The sequence below is a fragment of the Mastomys coucha genome, unplaced genomic scaffold, assembly GCF_008632895.1.
Source record: "Mastomys coucha isolate ucsf_1 unplaced genomic scaffold, UCSF_Mcou_1 pScaffold16, whole genome shotgun sequence".
Taxonomy (NCBI): domain Eukaryota; kingdom Metazoa; phylum Chordata; class Mammalia; order Rodentia; family Muridae; genus Mastomys; species Mastomys coucha.
This window is the reverse complement of record NW_022196898.1, coordinates 32,586,185-32,594,503: the sequence shown is the minus strand read 5'-3', so window position 1 is coordinate 32,594,503 and position 8,319 is coordinate 32,586,185.

Sequence of the window (8,319 nt, the reverse complement as noted above, 5' to 3'; positions counted from 1 at the left end):
CAGTTTCTCACAGCTGGATGGCTGATGATTGACAGGCCCTCTTTTTTTTTTGCAGTTACTCTGTGTAGTGACACTGCCTGCCTCCCTCCCACAAGTGTCAGCTTTATTTCATAGTTAGGTCTTACCAGTGTGCTAAGACCGTACCATCTCAGCAGAGACGCCTTATTTGCCTGTGGTAAGGATTTATGTGTTTACTGAAGAGTTCGGTCTTCCTCATTCTCAGGGTGATATTTGTCTCTGGGCAAAGCTTCCTTCAAACTTCTGATTTAAGGTGTTTCCATGAAAATTTGGTAAACGAGTCCTGGAAATATTTCATGGCATGTGGTAGGAGAAGCTTCTTGCTCCTAACCATTGGAATTTCTTCAAGGAGGGAAAAAAAGATGTGTGAGCGGGCATGGAGGAAACTGGCTACATGCTCTGAAAGAGATAGAAGCTTGGGTTCCAGTGATCGGAGGCTCTGTATTTCCTGCTTGTTTGTTTTTTAGTTTTTAATTTTATTTTAGTCTAGTCACTAGTGAATCTCCCTCAATGGCATACTGTTCCCCCTATGAAAGCAGAGAATGGAGGAAACAATTTTACCTTTAACAAAAAGTTTTTTTTTAAATATTTATTTATTTTTATATATACAGGTGTGTTGCTTGCATGTATGTATTATGTGTGCTATGTGTGTGCCTGGTACTGGAGGAGGTCAGAGATGGCATCAGATACCCTAGAAATAGAGCTAGAGCTAGTTGTAAATTACTATGTGAGTGCTGGGAATCGAACCTGGGCCTTCTGCAAGAGCAACAAGTGCTCTAAACCACAGAGACATCTATCCAACCCTAGAAGCTCCTTGTTTTTATTTTTCTAAAACCACAGCTTAGACCCTTACCTCTCTAAGACCATGTGTAGAGAGCACATTGGTTCAGTATGGACACTAATGTAGCATGAACATTTGGCTAAGAATTTTCCCAGCCCTGCATTTCAGTCATTTTTGTTGTTGATTACATGTACCAATTATTGTTATGCAGACTAGAGACACGCTGTAAAACATGCAGTATGTGTAACCTGGCTGAGGAGCAATGCTTTTCAGAACATTAATAAAGAGAGAGCTTTTATGCCCTGTTTGTTTTTGTATGATCTGTGGAAAAAACCCAAACCAAGAACCCAACACAGCAACCCTTGGCTGGGCTTCCTCTGCCCTCTGTGAGCCCCGCTGTCATAGACATAGCCACTTCCCTACCTTTCATCGTCCAGACGAGAATTAGGTGGCTTTTGAACATGGGACTTCTCTGGCCTCCTCTAAGAACTCACTTAAATCCTTTCTCCCTTGAGCCTGGGTTTCAGTTAGGGTTGTTATAGAACCAGGTGAGGATGCAAGTTCAATTACTTTAAAAACACACTGGGAGAGTTACAGTGGAAGGAAAGTTAAGATCCATGCAACCAGGTTTTTATGTAGCCATTGAATCCCTAAAAGTCCAGAAATGAGTTATGAACCTGACAAAGTTTGTCAAATGATGAAATGATAGCGTGCTTTGGAAAGCTCTAGTAACAATAAAAGCACACACAGTTTTATGGTTCTCAAGCACACTGCCCGCATCACCTGCAGCCAGCAAGCACACTGCCCGCATCAATCACCTGCAGCCAGCAAGCACACTGCCCGCATCGCCTGCAGCCAGGTTTAGTAGAAATAATGAAACTAATCAGATAAAAAAATAATACATGGGAATAAATGTGATGGCGCATTAGTTGAAGAAAGTGTTCTGTATGCTCTGTTTGTATTAAGGTCTTGTTTTAAGGTACATGAGAGAGGAAGTTGCAAGTTAAGTCTGGTGTTGCACTTTCTGAAGGCCAAAGTTCTTGAACTGTGTAGTGTTGTTCAGCATAAAATATTTTCCATCCACAACACATAATTGATACTGCTTTTTCTCCTTAGCGCTGGACAAAAGAAAAAAAAAGTGAGTCACTGATTAGACCCTAGCTGATGGCTGTTTCAGAAAAAGAATGACTTATCACTAATGTGTAGTTGACTTCTCTGGCAAAATACTTTAAAAAAAAATTGCTGGGTCTAATTTTTAAACCTAGGGGGTGGGAAACACCTAGGGTCCCAGTACTCAGGCAGTGATGCCAGGAGGATCATAACAAGAACGTTTTCTCTACAATAAGCCAAAAACAAATAAAAAAATTAAAATGTATGCAATTTGTTTAAAATGTTTCCACTGCCATTTCTATTTATTTTAACACCTTTCTGAATTTGTGTGACCTCCATGGTCTCAGATTACAGAACGGCCTTGTCACCCCAGAACTCCCTTGTGCTGTTTCATTGCAACCATGCACTGTCCCTACCTTATATGGTTTTGTATGAAGACATCTCAAGAGTCCCCCTTTGGGCTCCCTGCAGGAAGCATGTCTTGGAGTCCTCCCTTTGGGCTCCCATGAACAAGCATGTTCTGGAGTCCTCCCTTTGGGCTCCCATGAACAAGCATGTTCTAGAGTCCTCCCTTTGGGCTCTCATGAACAATCATGTTCTGGAATCTTTCCTTTGGGCTCCCATGCACAAGCATGTCCTGGAGTTCTCCCTTTGGACTCCCATGCACAAGTGAGTCCTGGAGTTCTCCATTTGGGCTGTTGTAAAGTGTGTTTTCTCCTTCCTATTCCTCTTGGCCATTTGCACATATCACAAGCTCTTCCTAAGACACATACAACTGCAGATTTCTTGAAAACCAAATGAGATTGGGTTGAGCAAGCTCATCTGTGCCAGAAGATGGGGTTCAGAAAATCTACCAGGGCATTGCTTCAAAGCTTAAGCTTCTTGAATCTAGTGATATTCCAGAGACAGACTTGCAGCCCATGGAGCAGAGAGAAGCGTGGAGGCCTGAAATAATTTCATATTACTTGAGTTAAAGTGGTGGAAGAAGAAAATGAAAACCACTAGTCAAAGCTCAGCCAGGGGTCTGGAATACATTAGAGTACGGGTGCAGAGCAAAGTGTGTCTCAGCTGAGTGATGTCAGTAAAAAACCAGGAAAGGCCATCTGAGGCCAGACAACGGTAGGGTTTAGACTGACTGAAGATGCCTGGGCAGCGGCTCTCGAGGCTGGAGAACTGGTTGAGAAACACATAAAGGTGTGTGAGGGAGGAGGTATGTGTCCAGAGAGTGGTAACTGTGCTTGGCCAATGGGAAAGATACGTGGGGTGTGGTGGGAGGACAGAGGGAGGACTGAGGGCATGTTAGAGCACTGCTCTCATTTAATTGACAGTGGGTGAGCATGGCCTCATTTCTAACTAGCAAGATATTGGATGATTAAGACAAACAAGGTGGGGCTGGAGAGATGGCTCAATGGTTAAGAGCATCGACTGCTCTTCCAAAGGTCCTGAGTTCAAATCCCAGCACCCACATGGTGGCTCACAACCATCTGTAACGAGAGATCTGACTTCCTCTTCTGGAGAGCCTGAAGACAGCTACATTGTATACATATAATAAATAAAATCTTTAAGAAAAAAAGGCAAACAAGGTGTTGTGGCAGTCAGGAATATCTGTGGTACCACAACTTGTTCCTTTAGTTACTCCTGAAGAAGAACGAGCCACATAGGAATTGGAGCCCTAGGTATGAGTGAACATGGTGCCTGTCATGAAGTAGCTGGCTGCTGAGTACATATTACCCTGCAAAATCTCTGGGCCACCAGTGTCAAGTTTATTAAAAGACACTTCCTGGGTCATGAAAAAGGCATATCAGACGGAATATTTCTGATTATTAGAGTTCAGAGGTGGGGAAGAAAACAGGGCAGTAACAAATTATCTTTTCAAGACTTATCCTTTCCTGAGAGAGCTTTATGTCCTACATATATATCCTGAAAAGTTAAGAGCAAACATACTGCTCACACATGCAGTAACCCATTTGCTCACTCACCAACTCATTCGTCTACCCATCAATTAATCCAGCCATTGAATGTCTTAGCTTCATGTGCTATATGCAGAATCCGCTTATCCTCTGGAAGACTTGGTGGCACAGGCTAGCCACAGGCTAGCCTTCGGGGAGCTTTGGCTGCCATTTCCTGTCTGTTCTTGGGCTGTCTAGACTAGTCAACCTTCATCTTTCCATACCTAGAGAGCTTTGTGGTATTATCAATATCGTTTTGATACTGCTCACTCCCTTTCATACTGTTCTCTTTCCCTACTAACCTCCAGGATCTAAATCCAGACCTCCGAGGCTGTTTGGTTGGCCCTCTACATGATTACCTGTTTTTCTCCTGCTTACCCAGTCCATTGCTAGCCTTTGCTGTTGTCTCTGTCTGGCCCAGGATGAGTTACCTACCTGATGTTGGTTGATGACCTTTGCCAGCATGTTCAACTTGGGCATGGGGCTACATTGGGCTCTCGTTTGATTTATTCCAGACCATTGACTCAACTTTTGACTAATGGCTTTAAATTTCATCTTCTACTACATTTGAACTTTTCACACGAGTAATATCAAATTATTTTCAGACTTCTATGGCCTACACTGTTACAAAGGAAACATGTGACATGAAGATATTTCACAATTGCTTTGCTTAAATAACATGAAGGGTTGGGGTTTGGCACATTTAATTCCTAAAGCAGTTTTTTTTTCTTTGATTTTTTTTTTTTTTTAAATTTAGTTCCAGATTAGTCATTAGAAAACTCGATATGGTTCTGATTTTAGATAGGTTCAAGAGGAAACAACATTGGTTTAAAATTGAGTTTAAAGTGCATTTGGTTCTGGGGCCAGAAACTTAAAATGGTTTCTTCTTCTTTTAAATACATGATAGTTTTGGATTTTTGCTTGGAACGGGGAGGACCAAGCAAGAAGGATGTGCTCACTGCAGTAAGTGGTGAGCAGCCAGACTTGCTCAGTGGGGCTTGAGTAGAGTCCAATTCCTACATGAACGGCCTCTACAATACAATACAAGGTCTGAGGCCTGATAGTCTCAGATCCAAACACAGGAAAGAGCCTGACACATGTGGTTTGACACCGCAAACTTCTATTTCCCTTTGGGACACAGAAGACAATTGACCTTTGTAGTCCCACAAGGGAAAGGCTGAGTTCCAGAAATCTGTGGAGCATATGTTCCACTTGCTCTTCTAGGACTCTGGGAAGAGCAATGCTTGCTTACAAATATACTGAAGCCTCAATGTTGGGGTCAAGTGGGAAAAGATCCTGCCTTCTGTGTGTCACCTTCAAAGCTGCCTCCTGCCAACATCTGAGACTCTCCACCCAGGCATCGTCCCATTCCTTGGCACAATTGGAAAGCCTTGCTTCCTCCTCTCTGAGAAAATGACTGAGCTGAGGGTCTTTGGTTGGCTGGAGGAATGTTGTCACCGTGGGCATCAGTTCCACAATTTAAGCAGTTCAAGGATTGTTCTGTAGACCTCGGGGTGGAAGGAAAGTAGAACTATTTGTGGTTGACTTTTCCCAAGCCCTTGGGAACCCGAGGATACTTTACTCACTGGGCATATGAGTCTACTCAGGCTCATTTACTTGCTCTGCTAGTACCTCCACACACATGTGCACACATACACACACATGCACACAAACATGCATACACATATACCCATATACAAACATATAAACAAATATACACATACATGCATGCAATTATATATACATGTATGTACCACATATACACTTGTACAATAAATACACAAATAAAACATACATATACACACATACATACATGCAGATGCATGCACACACTAACATATACACATACATATTCATACATGCTCACATATATACATACATACACACATGTACACAAGTATACATATGGGCATATAAATATATACACATAAACATGCATATGCCAAGATACACACATGCACATATATGCACACACATATAAATATATCCATATACAGATATGCATAGGATATGGGTGTATGCAGACACTCACACACATACACACATGCACACAAGCAAAATGGCAAAATGGGATTATAGAGACTGAGAAACAAAGACAGGGTCTCCCAGGAGGGAAGAAACATGAGTTAGTAAAAATGTGTGCATTCCACAGCAGCAGATGTTGGAAATGTCTCCACATGGTGGGGAGTTACAGCTTTGTCCACAGAGAGTTGAGAAAAGGCAGTTGTGTGGGAGCCGAGCTGACAGCAGAGGGAGGGGACTGGTGTGCAGGACTGCATGAGACCCTTATCAAGGCCATGTTACTTCCTTCAGCACAACCACCATCAAGATGCCAGGCACACTGCCATCCCCAGTGCGGGCTCTGGGTGAAGATCCTCTGCGTCACCTGTTCCTTCAGTCCTTAGAGCGGAAAAATGAAGCTCAGAGTGTTGATAGCTGGCCTGAGGGTGCACAAGTAATACATAGAATACAATGAATGGAGTTCAAGTGGATCCTGGTTACAGAACCTAGGTTTGAAAGTACTGGGATCAAGAAATTAGGTTTCCCTGTATCTGAAATTAGAGTCCTGAAGGAGGTGGTCACCCTGATAATACTCATACACATTGACTTGCTGTTCATTAAAGTCTGTGGTATTTTCCTCCCACAAATTTCTGCTCCTCCAAAGCACTCTCTGGAGATCCCTGTTCCTTTCTCCTATTTTGACAGTGTACAGTTCAATGGCCAGTCGAAGTTCATTGGCTTCTGCTTCTTCTAAGTGGTTTCTAAGTTGTAGAATGAAGAAAGATTAAAGCTGTGTGAGAAGTGTGTGTGTGTATGAGTGAAGGCATGTGTACATACACGTGAATGTGTGAATGTGCGAATGTGCATGTGTGTGAATGTGTGTATGTGCATATACGTGTGTGTGTGTGTGTGTATGTGTGAAGGCATGTGTACATGCACGTGAATGTGTGAATGTGTGAACGTGCATGTGTGTATGTGCATGTGTCTGGGTGTGCATGTGTTGTAATGACCTCTGTGACAGGTTGTGTTGCATGTATCTTGGTATTCTGTGTGCTGTGTTTATAGTAGGTACCTGAGACATGTTTATTGAACTTAGGGCATAACAAATTTAGTAAATTGCTACCAGGAATGAATTAGGAATGCATGACTAGTGGGATGATTTATTTTCCTTTATGGGTGTCTCCTTCTCAAAAAAAACAATGCATGTGTTCTTTTCCCAGACCATAAAGGTAACAAGAGGTGCTTAGTATAGAAAACCATGGTCAGAAGATAAAGAAGGAAATAAAATGACTCTGAATTCCTTCCAACTCTCAATATGTCAGTATAACCACTCTCAATATACTTTCCATACAGTTGTTATTATGTATTTTGACATTTTCTCTATTACATCTCCCAGTTGTAGAAATTAGGATTATATTCATTGGTGGTATTAACAAAATCGAATGACCTGCATTTTACCTGAATTTATTATGTAAAAAAAAGCTTTATTTTGGCCTTTTAGTTATAGGATTATATTTACCAGTTAAAAAATCTAAATGCTTTTCATGTCTCATGTCTTAGGCAAAACAAATAAAATGAGCCTGCCTTTCACTTGTCTCCTGGGTTTTAGCAGCTGAAAGGTCTTCTTGTCTCTGCCCCAACAAGGCTTGCTTCATCCCAAGGATGTTATGTAGTAGACTATGAAGTAGGTGGAGAAAGAAAAGACAATAACAATGGAGTCAAATATAAAAGGCCATGGCTCTTGGTTCTTCTCAGTCAGTGCTGCAGGACACCTTGGTGTGCCACATCATGATGATGACCTGGGGACTGGTCATGTCCATGTCTTTACCCTCTGCTTTCTTTTGGTGTAATGACTGTCTTGTTGAAACAGCTGCTGCTGCTGGAGTGCAGACTGTGGTCTGAGTGAGAGCTGTAAGCTGGCATAACTCTTTGAAGCATACTCTATAAGAAAATTAGGTCCTCAGAGTACAGAATAGTGGAGGAGACAATGCCCTGCTATGTGGCTACATGCATTTCTGACGATTAGAAACATTTGTGGTCACAGAAAGAACCATGGGATATGGAACATGGCCCTGGTTTATTATGTGGTTTTTTTTTTTTTTTAAATTAAAACAATTGTTTAGAACAGAGGCACTGGAGCTGTGCAGATTAAGAGAAAGAGTTGAATTTTATTCAACAATACTTATTGATCATCTACTAGAAGCCAGGCAGTGTGCCAAGTGCCAAAGCCAGACAGGTCTTACAGTCACAAGGGCTTCACACTTCAATAGGAGTTTACTAATTGAGGACAGAGGGACAGTTGCACATTTTTATATTATCTAAGTGTGAATAAGTGAATGTAGCTTTTTTCATTGTAACATAAATTTTATTTAAGTCTTTAATTACTTATAGGAGATGCTTTATTCTTTCCCTAATTCCATTTTAGTGTATTTTCATAAAGTCACAGATACACAATAATCA